The following is a 21,604-nucleotide window of genomic DNA, read 5'->3' on the forward strand; positions in this document are numbered from 1 at the left end:
AGTCACTGATTAGTTGAATCACTAATCCACATCAATGACTTAGCACTGCGTGTGGTGCAGAGAATGTCTCTCATAAAAGTTCGGGGTTAACATTTTCGCAGAAATGGCCATGAGAGGGGCGCCTGGGTGGCGCAGTCGGTTAAGCGTCCGACTTCAGCCAGGTCACGATCTCACAGTCCATGAGTTCGAGCCCCGCGTCAGGCTCTGGGCTGATGGCTCGGAGCCTGGAGCCTGTTTCCGATTCTGTGTCTCCCTCTCTCTCTGCCCCTCCCCCGTTCATGCTCTGTCTCTCTCTGTCCCAAAAATAAATAAAAACGTTGAAAAAAAAAAATTTAAAAAAAAAAAAAAAAAAAAGAAATGGCCATGAGAGTCTTTGTGCATTTCTATCATTCTGACTGCAGGACCATTTCTTCTCTCAATCTCTTTCATTTGTCCCCTCTTTCCTTCTGTTTAAGAATCTTCAAAATCCTTATCAAAGACATTTATTAAGTACTCAATTGCCTGTGGTCTTCTGCTCCATGCAGTAGAAGGATCTGGCTTCCCTTCTGAAAGTGAAAGTGGTTTTCTAAGTCTAACTTGGAAAATGTGTGCTTGCTTCCACTGTTCTGGAACCAGGAGGTGCTGAACAGGAACAGCATGGCTGTCTTTTGGGTTTAAATCAATAATAGCGAGAGTCAGGCAGCCGTTGTCAACTGGCTGAAGAGAACTTGGGGGCAGAGGTAATTCTAGTCCAACTCAATGCTTGATAGAATGACAAAAGACTAACTAAAGTATGGATTTAAGTGCAGCCAGATGTTTAGCATTGTAACCCTATTGCAGGCTAGTCGTCTCTAAATATTTTGTAACAGAAGACAGAGGACAAGAGAGAGAGCAAGAGAAGATGTTACCTCTCCTCTTCATTAGGCAGGAATGGAGAGCCAGTAATAATGCCATCAAAAGAACAAAGATGTTTGCAGCTTCTTTAATAAACCTCTATACTTAAAAAAAAAAAAAAAGGAAATAGGAACAGAAGGCACATAAATTTGGAGGGTGGAGGACTTAGGCGTGGATGTCCTTTGGAGGGTGGATGGACTTTTAAGTGGGTGAAGGGTATTGAACTGAGGTTTGGTGTACTTGCATTTCAGGGTATGAAAATGAAGTTACCAAAGTCATCTGAAGTATGCATTTGTGCAATTGGGGAGGAACCCCGAAATTATAAAGAGCTGTCACACCCATACACGTTGGCATGACCGCATGTGTGTGCATGCACACACACGCACACACACGAGCGCGCATGAAGATTTAGACCATGAACTCTAAGAAAGGATCTCTAAATAAATCGGCATGCATCTTGAATAAAATACCATGCAGGGTAAAATCTCTTCTACTTAAAATGGGCACCTCTGTCTGGGTCAGGCAGTTTCTTGCTCTATGGAGGGACATAGTGGTTACGGGGAATTACTGGGTGCAAGGTTTGGCTTCAGAGAGACTGTGATGACGATGAGAGGTACACTCAACAGGATGATCCAACCAGCTACCATATGTGTTTGTCCTTTGTTCTGGGTCACACCACTTTTCATGCGTCACAGGCTCTTTGGTGTCTGATGTGCTATCATTTTTCCCAGTTTAATTTTATAGCAGAATGTAGTTGAAGAGAAATGGACTCCGTGGGGTGTATGACAATTTATCTCTATTATAGAAGGGATCAGAATCTTTGGTGAGATTTGAAATGAATTTTGACTTGACAATAATACTTTTATTGGCTCTCAATAGTAACCTAAAAACCATTCCGTAGTTTTCGTAGGCTTGCATTAAAGTGGTACTTCTTATAACTCAGGGGTGTGTATGTGTGTTTATTCTTTAAAAGGACAAACCAGGGAAGGCTGAACGTTGAGAATATTTAAAAATTTTTCCTGTTTCAAGTACTTTTGATGATCATTTTATGAAATTTTCTTATGGAGAAATTCTGCTAATATCATTCTCACCCACCGTTATCAGTGAAAATTGTGCAGTCTACCTACTGTATTGAAGGAAACGGGGGTCAATAATTCACCAAAATTGATATGTTCTTCAGTTTTAGAAAAAGCTTGGGGTCTTTCCTTGACATACAGTATGACTATAGGGTCTGATCTTTCACTCAGTTATGCAACAAATAGTCTCAGAGTTTCTACTACGTGCAAAAGAATATGCACCTTTGTTTTCTCCGAAAGAGTGGGACCTCTTTCAAAATGGGACCATATCGCAACCCCGATACTGTGTATGGTTGCCTGTGTATAATGACGCTTCATACATATTGGAGGAGTTGAAATGAGCGCTTGGCATTTGCCAGACTCTGTGTTACGCTCTGGTTCCCACCCTTCTGATTTTCTTCAGAAGGCCAAGAAGAAAGCTAAAATAGGGGTGGGGACAGAGCAAGGGCTGCGAACGGAGTAGCAGAGGCATTTAATTGAACGACCACATCTAACAAACCAGACAAAGAGTGTCTATGTTTTCCTGTCCAGGCATCTCACTTTTATATACCCAAAGTTTATTTGAGAACGTAGATGTTTAATTCATTCTTCAGGGTGCTCATAGCTTCAGTTTCCAAATATTGCCATATGCACCTGGACATTTGGAACAGAGTCCATGAACAGGCATGGAGGAGATGTGGTTTCATCCCCCGTGGTTACTGCCCAACTCTTGCACCAAGGAAAGTGTTTAGAGCATTGTCACTGTCATTGTAAGACCTTCTGTGTCTTGCTGCTGCAAAGGGTCTCTTGGGAGAAGTCATCAGTGGTAAAAACAATGTGGGCAGATATAGATGGAATCTCAGACATCGATGCTCAAGAATGGTTGGGGCTTACAAGGTGACTTATGTACTTTACTGCCAACAACAGTAAAGAACCAGAGTTTACCTTCCTTACAGGGCACTTTGCTTTGTGAGTTCAGGGAGCATCTCTCCTGTTAAAATGATAGGGTCAATCTTAGTAGGAAGGTACTTTTTAGGGCCAGGCCTAGTTCTTATGGATGGTGTAATAGTGAGGGCAACCTGACCCTTTCATATTATTGATTCCATTTTTTGCAGGAGTTGTTTTCAGAGGCTGGTTATATTGCTAAATATCTTGAAACATACCCAGTAATGTGAAGACTGCGAATTAATTTGTAACCCTTTTATTTATTTATTTATTATTTATTTATTTATTTTTTTTTTAATTTTTTTTTTTTCAACGTTTATTTATTTTTGGGATAGAGAGAGACAGAGCATGAACGGGGGAGGGGCAGAGAGAGAGAGGGAGACACAGAATCGGAAACAGGCTCCAGGCTCTGAGCCATCAGCCCAGAGCCTGACGCGGGGCTCGAACTCACGGACCGCGAGATCGTGACCTGGCTGAAGTCGGACGCTTAACCGACTGCGCCACCCAGGCGCCCCAATTTGTAACCCTTTTAAAGATTTAAAATGTTTACTGATCACAGGTCCTGGCTGAGAAGTTTTTTTCAAACCTTAATTTTGGTTGATGCGCATAACTATATGAATAGATATTGTATTTTAAAGCACAAATAATTTGTGCCACAAGCTTCTGTTGAGATGTGTATTTTTTTCTTTTCAAATATTAAATATTTCAGCTTCTGTGAAAAAGGTCAGTCCGCTGTTCACCAAACCAATTTTCTCTTTTCCTCAGGTGTGCAGCTAGGCTGCATCTCTCAAAAGAGGCCATGTAATTGAGTTCTAGATGAAAGAGTGTGGGAAGAAGTGATCGATGTGTGCCATTTCTTTTTTCTTTTTTAAATTTTTACTTATTTATTTATTTTAAGTGGACTCCATGCCCAATATGGGGCTTGAACTCAAAGCCTTGAGATCAAGAGTTGCGTGCTCTTCTGAGCCAGCCAGGTGGCCCATTGTATGCCATTTCTAGGCCTGGTTCATGTTTGATCCGCTATGCGCTTCCTCTTGGACCTTCTCGATGAAGGTGAGCATGACCACCATGGAAGCCATAGGTTGAAATGGCAGAGTCACAAAGTGGAAGGAGCCTCATTCAACCTTGAATCACAACTTCCAGGAGAGAGGCCCCCATAAGGAATATTCATTTTAGACTTCATGTGTGCGTTAAACAAACTATCCTGTTTGAGTCATTATATAGTTTTAAGCTTGTTTGTTGTAGCAGTGGATGTTACCTTAACTAATATGGTTCCTGAGAACCCTTAAGAAAAATGTTGAGCAGTGCTACATAATGGAAAAATCATGAACTTTGGAGTACAATGGAACGAGGTTGGAGTCATGGCACTTAATTGCTGGGTGGCTTCTGACAAGTTACTTAACTTTTCTGAGTCTCTGCTGAGACAGTGTCAGTTCAGACAAGCAATGAGGCCTTAAACATTTTGGGCTTGTGTGAGAATATTCCCCCTTCATGGGCTCCTTCCCTGGAGAAGCTGGTATGATTCAAGTAGAATAGGATTAGGAAATTCCTTCCTCTTTTCCTCACCCCATCATGGCTGATGGGTCAGTACCTAGCTAAGGGTTCCAGTTTGCAAAGGGGCCGGGAGAAGGTGAGAGTGAAAGTAATTTCTATGACATGTTAAGAGTAGCTGACTCTGGCCTCGCATCAGTGTTCCTCAGAGGTGAACATGCTAGGAATCATATTTGCAATTACCACTGAATGAAAGTGTCACTTGATCCTGCCCTGGAAGAAGAGGTGAAATACATATTTTTCATAGAGAGGTAAAATATATATTTTTCATAGAGAAAGGGAGGGCTTCACCAAATGTTTTCCTGTGAACAGATCTGCTTGCATCTGGAGAGCTGTGATCTGAGTATTACTGACCAACACTAAGGGAAGTCAGATTCCTGGCTGCAGACACAGCCTTGCCCTCCCTAGGGGATGTCTGTTTAAGAGCCATTTTTGGCTTCTTCCTGTACTTACACTTGAGCGTGAGTGGTTCTCCCTGGGCTAGCAGGTGTGAAATACTTTCTCTTTTCAAGTCTTTGGGCATTTTCTTGGACTGTTATGTATCTAAAGGGCTCAGTTAAGTGGCCCAGTTGAGGAAGGGAGAACTGAGTGGTGGGGAAGCCACTTTTTCCATTGAGAAGAACTCAGCCAGCTCAGAGCACTGACTTTTGCAAATTTTAGACTCACTCAAGAATTTTTTAGACTCACCCACTCAAATTTTAGATTCTACCCAAATTTGAGTAGATATTGACTTTTAGATAGTGGTTAAATTGCTAATGTCATGAAAAATATCCACTAGTGAAAAGATTGTGAATTAATTTGTATCTTTTTTTGAATATTTATTTCCTGCTTGTCGGGCCTGTCTTGACACTAAACTAGCCTCACAGGGAGAAAGCTTCATTGTCTCAGGACTGGATTATCCAGGTGATATTTCAAATGCTGATTTTGTTTTGCCAGTGCAGGCAGGCCCAATCAGAACTCTGCCTAATGTTGGTTTTCATGTGCATTTTACTTTATAAACATAGACACCGAAATAGAGCTCATCTGGTCTGTTTCTGTTAACTCATAACCTTGAGTAGTGAAGGATGGAAACTTAAATTCTTATTTTAATGATGTTAAACATGAGAGCACATTTTATCTAAAGACAACTATCAGTTGGGATAATGGGAATGTGTTTTGTATTATTTGGTTTAGCCCATTTGGAATTTTTCAAGAACTCAGGTTATGTAGGCCAATGGCAACATTGCACAGCATGGTAGAATGCTGCTGGATAGGATTCTGTCTTACTTTTTTAGTATGTAAATGGCTGTTTACTCAAGAATGGAGTTGTAGTCAACCCTGCTTTTTTTCCCTCCAGCTTTCTTGGGTCTCCAGATGGTAGGGGCAAAATCGACTTAGTAGTTCAAAAATCTAGGACCAGGAGACAAAAGTGATCTGGGATTTCTGACCAATGAGACACCTGCCAACACCCAAAGACCTACAGGACAGGACATTATTGTTGCCACGGTGCACGAATGATGTCATTTGTCATAAAAAAGGAATGCAAGCCTGCTGAGCATGTACAAGGTCACCTTAAACGGAAGAGAATGGGCAGAGGTGGCCAGGAACGCACCCTAAGTTCACTTCTATCTTAGGCTTCCCTGTCCTCCCAAAGGCCGAGGCAAACTAGGGTAAATCTGTTTCTCAGCCAGTTTCTCTGTGTGTATGCACCGGTACACGTGCACATGTGCATGTATGTCACAACATTATGACCCGGCTCAGATATTCAGGAAGCAGTATGAATGACAAGTCCAAGTTCCATGGTTTGGGGCTTGATCACTGCAGCCAACCCTAGCCATCATTAGCTGTGTTGACCCTCGTCTCTCTGTCACTCTCACACACGCACCTGGAGAAACACAGCAGCTCGCCAGGGAGAAAGTGAGGCAGGTGAGAACCTGATGTTGCACACACACCTGCACCACGTGAGTGGACCCTGACTGACTCAACTTCTTCTCTGGGGACAGCCTACAACGTGCGATAATAACTGGCGATTTCAGTGGACTTCAAGAATTGCACGATAAGTCATGTGCTTTCATCTCTGGAGTACATGGCTCTACAGAGCTCTAGCCTCAGTTTCCTGGACAGGTCTTTCTGGCTTGTATGTTCAGAGAGCCTGGTTCCCGCAGCTGTTCTAAGACAGGCCTGGACTGGGCCTCCTGACTCCTCTCTCTCCTCTCCTGTCTACAGAGGCTGAAGAACAGAGAACGGCTTCCGGCTGTCTGGTTTCCTTCGGGCCAAGGTCTCTGGGCAAGGTGCTTTCCAAGCCTGTGTAACCAAGCAGAAATCCCTAGGGAGTGTATGAATTCCAGTTTCTGCCATGCAGGAGAGGAAACTGCCATACCCACAAATGCCTCATCCACAGCCAACTTGACATCCTTCACAGTGAGCCGTGAGTTCTGTAGCCTCATGACATACCTAATTTGTGTTGCATTTTGAATATTCTTGAAAATGTCCATATAATGAGAGGAAAACAATATGTGTCTAAGCAGAGCCTTGTCTCCATGTGCAAATCGTCTCCTGGCAGAAGCCACATTAATGCTAATGAAATCTGAATGCTAAAGCCTGTCCCGCAGTGGGTGGATGGTCTCTGTGCTGAAACACATTTTCTTCTCATTAGCACCACCATCTTTATTAATATTAACAGTAATAATGAGAATTAGGGAGGCTGGGTTCTGGCAGAACCCAGAATTAGTGTGTGTGTGTGTGCAGGGGGGGTGGGAGGAATGAATGGTTGAGAAGTTCGAGATTCACTCTGATAGTGCGCGAACTGCATCCTCCTGGGACCCTCGTAAGAGTTATTTTGTTCTAAATGAGGGATATGGTGGATCACTGTCGCCGGGCATTGTTACTGCTAATGGGGAACTTCTCACGGCCACAGGTGTGGTTCAAGGGAAAAATCTATCTTGTAGTGGTTTTACAGCTGGTGTGTGTGTGTGTGTGTGTGTGTGTGTGTGTGTGTGTGCGCGCGCATGTTTATGTACAGGGATCTGTAGTCAACAGCCAGTTTAAGCAGGATTAATTCACTGCTAGAAGATTTGCTGCAAGAATCCATTGTTTAATGCGTATCCATGAAGCATTTCATAATTTCAATGTCTTAATGACTGTCTCATCCACCATATGAAGTGTTTTAAAGGGAAATACAGTGAGGGAAGTGGGGGCAGAGCCAGGGAAACTTTCTTTCATAGCAGAAGAGAAATTTTCACGCTGTGGGAAAGTCAGTCAAAAGTGGTGGATGATGTGTCTCCTACTGATTCCATTCCCCCTTGGAAGTTTCTCTAATTTTTGCTGCTTATTCAAGCGTTGAATGTCACGATGTCAAATCCCCCTGCTGTTCCCAGGGCTGTTTGTGACTCTTGGAGGGGTTGAGACACCTGTGTGTTGTCCCCAGGCAGGCAACTCGCAAGGGCGATATGGGGGTGGGGGTGGAGAGGCTAAGGCGAGTACACAGTTCCTGGAGAACTGTTTCTATTCCTCCGAGCAGCGCTGTGCCCTGGGGATCACGGCTGGCAATAGGGCTGACTGCATGTGCTGCAGGCAGCTGGAAGCCACGCTGCTTATGCTCAGAGGATGTCTAACCACGCTCACTGAGGCCAAGGAAAGGAGAGCACCTCAAGCTGAATGTCCCTGTCTCATTCTGGAGCCACGTACCAGCCGCGATGGCTCCCATCATCCTTCCCCTTTAAGACGGTGCCACGGCGGGGCCTCAGGACTGCGTGGTGCAGTGGAGAATGCCCCAACTTACAAGCCTCAGGTCCGGGCCCATGTGCCAACAGCATAGTTGCAACATCAGTGGTGTGACAGGGCCGCAAAAGCCCTGGTGGCTTTTAGGATGCAGCGAGAATGGAGGGGGCGATGGAGGCACCGGTGGGGCCATGCCCAGAGGACTGAATTCAGATCTGTGGGCCACCCTTGAAAAGCACTGGAGACAAGGCAGAATAAATACATTCAGAGGATGGCGGCCAGGGCAGGCAGGGGATGTGAAACCACATTACATCAGGAACTCGTGGAGGAACTGAAGCCCCTGGGCCGACGAAGGGATTCGGGGGGAAGGTGTGATTCTGAAGAGCTGTCACGGGGAAGAGGAATTAGATTCTTTTGGTGGGGCCCTACAGGCAAGGTCTGGGACTGCAGCAGGAACCAAGGAGAAATACATTTTAGTTGTCTATAGGGAAGATTTTTCTCATGGTTGCAAAGGTTTAAAAGATACACCTCAGATGACCATTAGTGTGAATGATCATACCACATTCTGCAATTCTGATATGGCTGTTTGATGTCATGGGAATTTCGGTGCAATGTTGCAAAATACTAACACCATGAGCAGTTGGACGTGCCTTTCCGAGAGAATCAATTTTCTTTGGTCAACAGCAGAACATAGTTTCATTCCTACCATTAAACTTTCTTCTTTTTTTGAGCTGGGTGCAAGATTGATGCTTTTGGCCCATTTCTTCACCCCCTCCCTCAGCCTCCTCCTACTCCTGACCCACAGCTCTTCTCTGACCCAGGCCCCACTCCTGACACATCTGTGGGCCCCACCTACCTGTCACTTGGCCCTTTTGATTAGCCTAGAAGGGGATCTGCTGACATTGAAGGTCAGTGACAGGTCTCTGAGGTGAGGCTGGGGTTAGAGCTGAAACTATGGAAAGCATTCGCATCTTGATTTGTGTTTTGGAGTAGCTGATTTTTTTTTCTGCCGTTACCAAAAAAAACCCTCAATTACAATTTTATATTCCACATGTCAAGATGTCCATGTGTCAAAACGGCCTCATCAACACGTTCTTACGACTAGCTGGACACACATTAGTCAAGTATATTATACAAGGAACTCAAGCATCACAGGGGTGGTTGAACATGGTTACTTTAAAGATATTTTATAATTCTAAGATTCTATGCTCTAACTCAATGGTTCCCAGATGTGGGTCCTTGGACCATGCTGGTCTAGGACAGAGTTTCACCATCTGCATTAAAATGCAGAAGAATCAGCACAATGGATTCAGTTTTCCCTAAGGTTAAATTTATTCAGTTTTAAGGACTTTATTCTGAGATAAAGGTCTTTTCTTTTTGTCAATGTTGTTGAAGTATTCTTCTTTACTTTTTAAATAATAGTGATAGTAGGCGGTATTTAAAAAATGCCAACAGACAAAATAAAGGTACGGGGCTCACTGTTAAAATTTTTTCTTTTACTGATATGTGAAGTCCCAAAATCTGAGAACCCTGATTCAAGTCACCTCATCTTTGGAACCTCATTTATTCCTTTGTGAAATGGACATAAACTCACGTAGGTTCCCCAGCAGCATTGTTGTTCGGTTTTCATAGGGTGACGTTCTTTCTAGACAGAAGTGCCATATATTTTGCCTGATATAAATGCCCGAACACTGAGCAGACAGCAATGTCAGTGTTGGTACAATGAGTCATTGCATGGAGAGATGACGGAACAGAGGTAAACAAGTAAGAGAGAGAGAGACAGCACTAGGGAAGGACATTGGGAGAGAATCCCAAGCAGGCTCCACTCCCAGCGTGGAGCCCAACCAGGAAGGGGCTCCATCTCACGATCACGAGATCATGACCTGAGCCAAAATCAAGAGTCGAACGCTTAACCAACTGAGCCACCCAGGCTATTTTTTTTCTTGATTAGCATTTCCTTCTCAGCTTCCAGTAGCACACACGCATGGCAGACAGTCATAAAAGATGCTCTTTCAGCATCAGTGTGACAAAGTTTCTGTCAAGGCAGGCAGAGGAAGACTGGTGTACCCAGGGAAGTCAACATGGGTCCTTCTGTAGAACAAGGTGGGGCAGGGTGGGGGTGGGGTAGATGTGAGGGTTGGAGAAGAGTCCCAAGAAGAGGGGAAAGGAGTGGTCCTGTCTGTCCCAAGGTCAGAGTGAATTCGGGACATGTTTATCAGAGCAGTGCTTTCCACCAGGTGTGAGGAACTGGGTGGTGACACTGAGATCACACCCCACACCAAATAAATCATGAATCTCTGGTGATGCTGAAAGCTTTCCAGGTGATTCTCACGTATGGCCAAGAAAACCAACTCTAAGTTCTGAAAAGAATAATGAGGCTACAGCTCATTTGTGCTGATTTCTATCAAATATGGCAAATTTTCCCATTCAGTTTCCCATTCTATCAAAGATGGCAAATTTCCCATTACAATTTCATTGTAGCCAGGAGGGGTTTTGATTAGTGCTCACTCTAGGGCACCTACAGACTGTACTTTATCTCCATCTTTTGTCTTACTATCTTTCTGGGGAATTGGTGACATATCGAGGGTAGGGGTTCAGCTTCCGAAGAAACTCTTGCCTTGTGCAAGGATGTCCAGTGCAGCACTATTTCTAATGGTGATGAGGTGGTAACGACTCAGTGTTCATCGTTAGGACCACAGACACATCAGTGATGGTATGAGATGGAATAATGTACAGCAGTTAAAGTGAACAAGTTGGGTGAGTAAGTATCATCGCAGTACATGCAATGCATAACATTGCATGAAAAAGAAGCAAGTTAGAGAACACATAGAGAAAGAAGCAATTTATAAGGATATTTAAAACACAATGAAACCCCTTGCTATTCTAGATATCTTACTGTGTCTGGATATCTATACGGGTGGTAGAAGTAAAAGCTATGAGACTACAAGGGCACACACCAGATCCACCATGGTGATCTTTGGGGAAGGAAAGTTACTTCAGCACCTTTACGGAAAAATAACTGAGGCCAATATGAAAATGATTACATACATTTCAGGTTATGGATCCATAGGTATTTACCCATTCCTTGTTCTTTATTGAAGTTTACTTATTTTTTTGAAATTTGGAAATGTGACTACTAGAAAAAAGATTGGCCTCTGGAATCATATCCTCTTGGCTTCAAATCTTGGCTCTCCCACTTGCTGTGTGCGGGACCCTTCGTTATTTCACCTTCTGAGGACTTAGCTTCCTCGTCTGTAAAATGGGGACAGCACTTCCCACAGCGCCTGATGCGTGGTTAGCACACCGTATAGGTTAGCTATTATTAGTAAGGTACTTTAATTAAGATGATACAGATTGATGCTCCTATTTATCCTTTGAAACGCAGCTCAGGTGTCATCCCCACTGTTCCTAACCATCCCAGTTAGGTGGCTCCTATACTCCGTTCTACCCCGCATGGTATCCTACACACCATCCTCTTCTAATGACGATGACGCATATTTATGAAACATCGACTACGTGCCAGGTGCTCTTCCCAGCGGCTTGCGTGCTTGCGTGTTGCTCAGTTCATCTCGCAACATATCACCATTGCTCCCACTTTTCAGTCTAGTTTAGAATCACATTTAGTGTGTCTCCCTTAACAGGTGGTGAGGTTCTAGAGGCTAGGGATTGTGATCGATTAAGCTTTGCACCTTCTGTGCTTGGCACAGTGCTTGAGAAAAAAAGGTCGTTCAAGAAATTGCTGAGTGAATAATGAATGAATGCCTGAAGCAGACAGAGCAAACCCAGCCCGTTGGTCACTATGTGGCTAGAATGTGAGATGGTTTGAGGGCCTGTGTGGGCTCCTTGGCCCCACTTGGTTGCCCTGAGTGCCTTATCTCTGGGGGATCACTACGGGGAAGTGGGTGAGTGTCTCTTCTTAGGGACAAAGCTTCCTGACTATTATATAGGTAAAAAGGTGTGCCGTGTGCTCCTTCCCAAAGCTCTCTGGCTTGTCTACTCTTGTGATTTTCACCTCCGCTTGAGGGCTCCTTCCTCAAGATGGTGTTTCTGAGCCCCCGAGGGGAAGCAGGCCCTTGTCACATAGCTTTACACCGTCCTGTGTGTTTGCTGGCTTGTGTTGACAATTATAGTTAGACAGCTGTCCGTGGGTCACTGCTTCCTGTCTCTCTCCCTCTTGAGCCACATGTGCCACGAGGAAAGGCGCTGTTCTCTGCTGTATCCCCGGGGCCTGGCACATTGCAGGTGCTCAACACGCACTTGACAAATGAATGGAAGTCAGGAGAGGCTGAGAGTGGGAAGGAGTGGGCTATTGAAGTTCAAGTCAATATTCAAATTCACAGCTGCTACTGATAAAGACTGTGGCTAAAGTTTTCAGGCCAGTATTCTGGGGACCTGTGAGCCTCTCTGTACCTTGGAGCTTGGCAGGGCTAATAAGTGATTCTTTCAGAAGGAATCTTGATCAGTGGGCAGAATCTTCTTTGGCAGGCGTCACTCCAGAGACTCTTCTCTGTTAGAGCGGTTTGTACCTTACGCTCCAGTGAGTCAGGACCACCTGGGGGCATTGAAAATGCACATATGGCCCGTTCTGGTGCCCACACACCTGTACACACACCTACGCGTACCCTGAATTGGCATTTCTGGGGCGGAGCAAGGAGAGCATATGTATCGTACAGCACATCCTGGGGTGATAACTGCTGCTGATCTGAGGCCACTCCTTAGTCAGTTTCCAATGCTCTTAATTTCTACTCAGGGAGTTCCTGAGACGCCTGCCTTTCAGCCGGAGAAAACTGGGTCAGGTTTTGAAGGGCAAAGAAATGGACTTTTTTCCTACAGCACAGAAACGTGGACTTTTTCTCCCCTTTGTTCTCATCCATCCCCATTCTGTCTTTCTTGTCATCTTTGTTGAGTCATTCTTACCTAAATCTTAAGAGACAGATGCCCGAAACAGGTAGAGGTGAACTCAGGACTCAGTCCTGTCCCGAGGCTCCTGGGTGGCTTGTGACCTCACAGACCTGGGCATGCCAATAGATTGGTGGCCTGTTTGGAACCTCTGTTTGTTGGGGCGGGGCGGGGGGCTTGTGGACTTCGAAAGGCATTGTCGCTAATTTACTCTTTTAAGGGCCACATTTCCTTCTGCTCCCCTTTTCCAGCTTACGAAAAGAATTCTGTCAAAACAACATGCGGCGTCACAGATGTAAACTTTCAAGTCTTTCTGAGCATGGAAACCATTCCTTGGCTCTGAACAGGATTGCAAGTGAGCCTTTTCTCCCCATGCTCCCTAAGTATTAGCTCTACCTTTCCCCTTGGCGCTGGAAAGGAGGGGGTGTGGCGTGGTGAGGGGCTCCTGCCCCTCCTCCCTGAGTGGAACCCCTCAAACACTTTCATGCAATGCCTAGGGTACTCCCGGCTCACCCCCACACTGCTCAGTTCCATCACTGAGGACCCTGTGGGTAGGGGCTCAGCCCAGCACTTTCACTTACCATAATACTTGGGTGGTGGCAGTGAGGTGGGTGGGTGGGGGGAGTCTGAGAGGGTAAATGACTTACAGGCAGGGAGCAGACATAAGCCCTGAAACCTAGCATCCTGGGCCCTCTCTACCCCCTGCCCCCTCCCCACTGGCCTCAGTGGTTGCAGCCCCTGAAATGGGTGCAGGGGTCGCACCTGCCATGTAGCTGATTTGTCTCCATGGGACTCTCAGGCCCTTCCTTTGCCTCTTATCACTCTTTTTTTTTTTAAGTTTATTTATTTATTTTTGAGAGAGAGAGAGAGAGAGAGCGAGCAGGAGAGGGGCAGAGAGATGGGGGCGGGGGCAGACAGAAGATCCAAAGCAGGCTCTGATCTGACAGCAGAGAGCCTGATGCTGGGCTTGAACTCATGAACCATGAGATCATGACCTGAGCTGAAATCAGATGCTCAACTGACTGAGCCACCCAGGCACCCTGGCCACTTATCACTCTTGATAAATGTTCCTGTCCTGCCTTAGAGGTGGGAGCCTCTACCCGAGCAAGTTAACTTGAGTAGAGGTGCTTGGAATGAGAATATGGTCTGAGATTTTTGTTAAGTTCTGTAAGGAAGGAATAGAGCAGCCTCTCTCTTAGCTGTTAGCCCCATTTTTTTTTTAAGCTTATTTATTTATTTTGAGAGAGAGAGAGAGAGTGGAGGGAAGGGGCAGAAAGAGAGGGAGAGAGAGAATCCCAAGCAGGCTCCGTGCTGTCAGCGCAGATGCGGGGCTTGGTCCCATGAACTGTGAGATTATGACCTGAGCCATAATCAAAAGTCTGACACTTAACTGACTGAGCCATCCAGGCACCCCATAGTCCCATTTTTTATCCCACTTGATGTTACAAAAATTGCCATTTATTCACTGCTTCATGTAACACATAATTCCAGAGGGCTTCCTGGGTGCCAGGTTCCAGTGAAGGTCTGGAGTGCAGCCGTGGAAAGCTCAGAGGGTTGAAGCCACGGGGGAAGGGTTCATGGGGAGGGATGTGGGTGTATTGCTCTTTGGGCAGGAGGCTCAGCGAAGGCACCTGATGGCCCAAATGCACAGAGAACAGCAGGCCCCGAAGCTAGAGTGGGAGCAGGTGTGGAGTTGGGATGAGCAGAGCAAGGACAGAGACTGGGGGCAGACTTTGGGTTTCATTCTGAGTGGGGTGGAGAGCCCCTGTGGGATGTGGAATTCTGATTTAGGCTCTTAAAGGACCATGCTGGGGGAGGGCAGCTTGGATTAGGGTGGGAGTGCAGGAGCTGGGGAGGAGTGTTTGGACTTGGGATATGCTCAGAAGGTAGAGCCAACAGCGTTTGCTGATTTGTTGAGCAGGGGGCAGAGAAGGAATGAATTGTTCAGATGAGGACCAGCCAGGTCTAGGATGGGGACGTCTGGGAAGGTTCCAAGGCCATGGACACATCAGGAGGTTCAAATCTTGGGGGGGGGTCCCAGTGAGAGATGGGCCATTGGGAAAAAGTCCCTTCTCTGCAGTGGCTGTGATAACTTTTTGGCTGGTCTCTACTCTGATACCGAGTTTTCTAAAGGAGGTTTAGCTATTCTTTTCTCCCTAGACCAGCGGTATATCCCATTACCTTTAGACTAATGTTCAAGCCCACCTAGTGGCATTCAAGGCCTCAACTCACCTTATCAGCCCATCTCCAGCCATTTCCTCTCCTGCTTTAACCTAGGTTCCAGACACATCACATTGCACTGACCTGAGATACTGCTAATCTCACACCCCCTGCCTTCATATATGCTTCTCACCTGTCTCTACCTTTCACAAGCCTTTGTTAAAGGACTGAAAATTCTGCCTTCTCTGGGTTCATGACCTGTATTCTTCAAAAGGAAATCATTTCTCCCACGAAATTTGATTTGTATATTTAGTCTAGTTCCCATTTAGTTTTTCTCTGTATTACGGTTATATATCATTAAATGTATATCTTATATATTGATATTGATATTATATTTTGTATATATTCTATGTTTTGTGTTATATGCATACAACAGCATTGCTTTTTGTTAACATAATACCTCATTACTAGATTATGCACTTTTCAAAGGTAAAACTGGGTTTACTCTCTATCCCTGTCTAACCCAGATTTTTAGACCCTCAGTAAATTATCTGGATCATATTGATGAGTAACATTAGAAACGGACTAAGAACAATTCTGAAGCATCCAATGCTCTCTGATCTTAGCTATTACTGGTATAAAGTGACAGTAAAGTACTTTTAAGCACCTGGAAATACGGGAACTTTCTGTTTCAGTCACAACTAGCACTCTCCAAATAATCCAGTGGTCCACCATATTTCCCACACTCCTCTACAGTCGGATGAAACATGGGACATCAGATGTCACTTTCACAGAGGTGCTTAAGAGCCAACTCTCCCCTCCATCTTTGTCTCCTTTGCTGCAGTGATCCTGTAGCCTGCATTGATGTGTAAATGACAGAATAAAGACCTGGATCCAGTCTCACCAGATGGGAGGAGGGCCCTGCCATCTCACGACAGACTTTGCAAAAGTATGAAATAAGTTGTATTGCTGAGCTACTGAGATTTTGATTTCCCTGTTACTTCAGCATAGCCTGTCCCATCCTGACTACTATGTCTTCTCACAGTAAAGCCCGTAAAATATGCATATAATGGATGTGATTAGCCATCCGAGAGAGCAAAGTCAGAAATGGTCTATCTGGAGAATTTGCAGGCATCAGATATCACATTCAAGGTGATTCAAAGAATGAGCTCACGAGGCAGAAATAGAATGTGATTATAAACAAACAAACAAACAAACAAACACAGCAGAAATCTAATCCGTCGTGATGTACTGTGTTTCCGAAGGGGGATATAAAAAGAGAGATGAACAGCCAGAAGTTGGTCCTGTCCTTGAGAGAGGGTGTCCTGGCTGAATGGAGGAGTAGCATCTGGGCATTTTGGAAGATGTAATTATACTGTGGAGATGGGCCCACCAGGCTGTTTGGGCCAGATGCCTTTACACCTTCCAGTTATATAACTTCCTGCTTCTGCTGTGAAGTCGTACTTGCACTATAACCTTCTGACAATACTGAACTTGCCAATAGATCATTCAAAAGGAGAGAAAGCCATCATGTGCTATCATACGTATTCACCTGTATAATAGAAGAGCATTCTCGTTGCAAATTAATTCTCTAGCAATCTAGTTATCTGAACCGGACTCTGTAGGGTCGTAGGTTCACCCATGAGAGATGGATCCATTCTCAGTGTGCTGTTGAAATCAGACTCACTCCTGGAGCCCGCTGGCGGCCACCTTGTGAGGTCTTTGGGCGGCCAGCCAGCCAATCACAGGCTTTCCCCAGGCTCTGTCACTCAGCATTGCTGTGGAAGGTTGTGTGTTGTACAAGTGCCCTTAACATGTGACCTTCAGATGCTTCCAGGAATAGATTTAATTGGGAAACACAGGTAGCTTCGTATATACGATCTAACAAGTCTTTACATTAAGATCGAAGGCCCCAAAACACCCCGTAAGAAAATCTTCTCCTTAAAAATAAGTTTGATGGCTTAAGTGAGAAACTTGCAGACCCAACCATAAATGGACTACATTTTTGTTTATTTTATTGAATTTTACAAAGAGGCGTCATACAAACATAACTCTGCCATTTTCCCCAGACATGTCGAAGAAAATTTTGGGTCGTCAACAATAGTTTATCTGCAGCTGTGTGTTTGAAAGTTACCAGCAAATCCATTCCCTTATAAATCGTTGCTTCTCAAGTATGGCTCACATGAGAATCACATTTTGGAGATGTTCTGTTCTTTTTGTTCTCCTTTCTAGTTCCAGATTTGAAATATTGGTTAGGTTCTCATATCACAAACACCAAGCCCCAGACTAACACTTAGAATAAAAAAAAATTATTAATTTTTTATGACAAAACAATAAATATTCATATAAATAAGAATTTCTAAAAATGTAGAAATCTAAAACGTAGAAAGTAGGAACCTTCCTAGTCTTTTCCCCTAGAAAAAAACCCCACTGTGAATAGTTTGGTGAATATCATTCCAGATCTTTTCCCTACACATATACAACCATATGTCTTCTTATTTACAAAAATGGGGTAATTTTATGCACGCTGACTTACAATATGCTTTTTGTTCCCCTCTCGGTGACATATCTTGGGCATCTTTTTCGTATCAATGGACATTTGTCCTTTTTAGTGGCTAAAGAATAATCCATTTTATGTATGTACTATAATTTATTTAGTCAATTCCCGCTGGTGGATATGTGGGTTGTTCTCAGTCTTTCCTGTTTATAAACAGTCCTGAAATGAATGTCCTTATATAGCTATATCTTTGGATACTATATGGCATGACTATAGTTAAACTTCTAGGTAAGAAAATATTAGGTCAAAAGATGTCCATATTTTAAATTTTAATAGCTTTTACCAAAAAGTTTATACTAATTTACATACTCACCACCACCATGCTAAGCTAGCATCTTGGTTGGATTTGCATTTTGATAATTTTAAGTGATAGAATCCTAGGTCTAGAATCTGCTGTGCAAGGTAGAGGCACCATCTTTGACCTTCTAAAGTCTAAAGATTACCCCATAGAATACCATTTTGAGTGTGGTTTCATAAGCACAAAATGGTCACCATGACTCATGAATGAAAGCAGAAGCATAGCTCATTCTGACATTCTCTGTACCGTCCCCATCTCTTGCCGCCCCCCCCCCACTATGACAACTGTACATGTATGAGGTGTGCTGGGTGGGCTGGAATAGGAAGGGCTTTGTTTTGATCTGCCTTTTGCATATAAGTCAGTTGGTTGAAATGGAAAGGTCCTTAACTCCCACACTTGCTGGCGATGTACCCTTGGGTACATCACTAATTCTGTCTGAGCTGGTTTCCTCATCACATGGCATCCTACGGGAATTAACTGAGAAAGTGGACACAGGTCCCTAGCACAATGCCTGATGGGCAGCATTTGCATGTTTTCACCATCAGCTGAGCATCATTCCTCTGTGGAGAATAGAACTTCTGTTCCATGACAAGAGATTCCGGTTTTAAACTATTTCCTAGAAAAGAGTAATATTGGTTGTTGGGATACTCTATTCCTCTTGATTTGTTTGCAGTATATTGGATATTAAATTACATTGTTGAACAGTATGCTTTTTTGTTTGTATGTCCTTTTGGAGCAACTTTCTCTAAATGTTTTAACCATACCCATTTGGTTTTGCCAAATGCGTTGTGAAATCAGTCACATTACTGTTTGGCCACATTACAAAGATATAGTTAATTGTCTTTAATTTTACCTGTTGTTTCCAAAGATGGTTCTATTGACAGTGGTTTTAGTAGGCGTGACTTGGAGCTGAATGAGACCAGTATTGGGTCTTTTAGACTTTTCACTCTGTGCACATGTGTACTTGGTTTTGGGTGAACTGCTATTTCTGAGATTTGAAGAATTTGTCACCAGTGGCAACTTTCTTCTTTTGATAGTTGCCTGGAGGTCTAGCCAGGCTCTTGCTATGCTTCTGGCCATTTGACCTCCTCCAGGATGTTCTAAGTCATGTAACAGCCCATCTGGACGATCTACCAGGGTCCCAGTGGACATGTAGGAAGCTGCTGCAGAGAATGACTGGCTCAGAATTCTCATTAAGCTCACTGTATGGATATAAAGTCTTTGGGTTTTTCACAGGCCGTTTCTTGGTAAATGTCTAGAGCTCAGAAAGCTGGTGGGAAGACAACCCCTGGGCAGGAGGTAGGCAACACCATCTAATACATTATACTTTGCTTGTATTTAACCACCCTCAAAGGTGGGGAGGTAGTTAAGAGTAGCCTTAACCTTCAGATGAAGACATGGGAATTCACAGGTTTAATGACTAAATTTAATGACATTTGTGGAGCTTGAACCCAAGACTTGTGGTTCAGTGCTCTCTCCCCTGGTAACAACTAAAAGACTAGCACTGGACTACAGAATCTGGAGAACCAGATTCAGCATCCACAGGAGAGTGTCAGGGCCCAGCCACATGAAAGTCAGGACAAACACGATCTAGTGGGAAGCAATTAAAACTGAGGCAAAGGCCTAGTGCTATGGGATGTGTTGCTAAAGTTAGAGATAGAAAGACTGAGGATATCCGGGTGTTCATGGTACCTTGATACTCTGGGATACCGGTTGCTTCACCCATTCCAAGACCCAGCTGAGAGAGGCTGGAGGCTGTTAACATACTGTAATTCATCAGTGTTTATTAGGTACTGGGCATGGCAGAAGCTCAGGAGAAATGAAACCTTGTAACTGTGGGTCACGGAGGCCTATAAGCAACAGAGACTGTATGTAGGGTTCACAACTTAGCCCACAGAGCTGGCCTACTCAAGATGCTCCTTCTGCCTTCCCTGCTTCACCCCTGCACTGCCAACTGAGTGCAATGAGCAATGCCAATGATGCCAGACTGTGTCAGGCTCCATGGAATGTTCTGAGCCCACTTGACTAGATTCTCTTCTTTCATGTTGGACCCAGTCAGCTCATCATGGAAATGTGTGCTATTCAAGTGGCAGCCTTCTGTTTCTGATGATACTCTGAGCTAGGTTTAGACTGCTGCATGACTTCAGTCCCCTTCAGATTTAATACCCACTCACAGCCCTCTTTATTCTGCAAAATATTTTGTAGATAAGAGTGCCTTTTCTCCATTATATTCTCTAAGACTCCAGGCCCACTATGCCTCTCGATAGAAGTCCATGATCGTAGATCATGCTCATGTCCAGTTGATTGGAAGTTTCCACGTCCTCCTCCCTTCCCCACCCCCTGTCCCAGCCCTCCAGCATCAGATTAATATCTAACAGCTTTCTAGGAGGCTGATGACAAGATATCTTTGTAAAGAGCAAAGGTCTTTTGTTGTTGTTGTTGTTTGTTTGTTTTTTAAAATGGAGTTTATTTTCATTTGGGGTAGAGAATGACCACAGAAGGCACAAGTGTGGCTGCTCAACTTCTTTCTCTTAAAGTGAATGTTTCAATTGCCCTAAATTAGAACATACTAGGGTGAAGGAGTGGGGAAGGTCATGCAGAGTCTGCTGTTTAAGTAAAATGTCCAGTTCTTACAGTGATTTAGAGAAAAGCAAAGTGGTGTGTTGAAAGGCAAAAGGAATCTCTGCATGTGATGCTGTGCCATTTTCAGTCTTGTTTACCTACTGGTCCTTGTTTTATTTTTATAGGAATTCATGGTAGATAACTTATACTGAAACACATAGAAATAAATATTGAGTGGGGTTCTTTTAAAACCACCTTTCTCTTTGGAATTTTTGCTACTGTGGGGTAAGTAAAGCAAATGTATTTCTTTTGCTATATAAAACTTGAAAGAATGGAAAAGTAGGAGAGAAAATAAGGTCAATAAAGTCTTAGCTAATCAAGCCTCTAGATCCAGTGACCATTTATAGAAAAACAAGAAACAGAGTAATATGTTAAAAGGCACCACGGGATATAATTAGTAAAACTCAGATATAGGAAACTAAAGAATAAATAATCTAATTGCTTCTTCTTTTCCCCCTTGTCCTCCTCTTCCTCTTCCCTTCTTCTCCCTCCTCCTCTCTGTCCTCCTCCTCCTCCTCCTCCTTCAACAACAACAATAACAACAGGTGGGAAACATGAATGGGGCAACCTATAATTTAAAAAGAGAATTAATATATGTAGCAACTGATAGTAAAGCTTACCTGAATTCCAGTTCAAATAAGCAAACTACATAAAAGATTTATAGCTTGGGGGCGCCTGGGTGGCGCAGTCGGTTGGCGTCCGACTTCAGCCAGGTCACGATCTCGCGGTCCGGGAGTTCGAGCCCCGCGTCGGGCTCTGGGCTGATGGCTCAGAGCCTGGAGCCTGTTTCCGATTCTGTGTCTCCCTCTCTCTCTGCCCCTCCCCCGTTCATCCTCTGTCTCTCTCTGTCCCAAAACTGAATAAAACGTTGAAAAAAAAAATTAAAAAAAAAGATTTATAGCTTGGAGTCACTTTAGGCCAGTCCACTAACAATAAGCACCACTG

General features: G+C 44.1%; 1 long non-coding RNA gene across 1 annotated transcript in view; it reads left to right on the forward strand.

The window, feature by feature from the left end:
* The first annotated feature begins 4,774 nt into the window (after window positions 1-4,774).
* LOC147584801 (uncharacterized) overlaps window positions 4,775-21,604 on the forward strand; it is a 349,116-nt gene continuing 332,286 nt past the window's right edge. Inside the window, exon 1 of the long non-coding RNA XR_015253535.1 lies at window positions 4,775-6,831. This is a non-coding gene — a long non-coding RNA (uncharacterized LOC147584801). The remainder of the gene's footprint in view (window positions 6,832-21,604) is intronic.

The sequence above is a fragment of the Puma concolor genome, chromosome A1, assembly GCF_028749965.1.
Source record: "Puma concolor isolate L17-30 chromosome A1, mPumCon1.1.hap2, whole genome shotgun sequence".
In the NCBI taxonomy this organism is placed as follows: domain Eukaryota; kingdom Metazoa; phylum Chordata; class Mammalia; order Carnivora; family Felidae; genus Puma; species Puma concolor.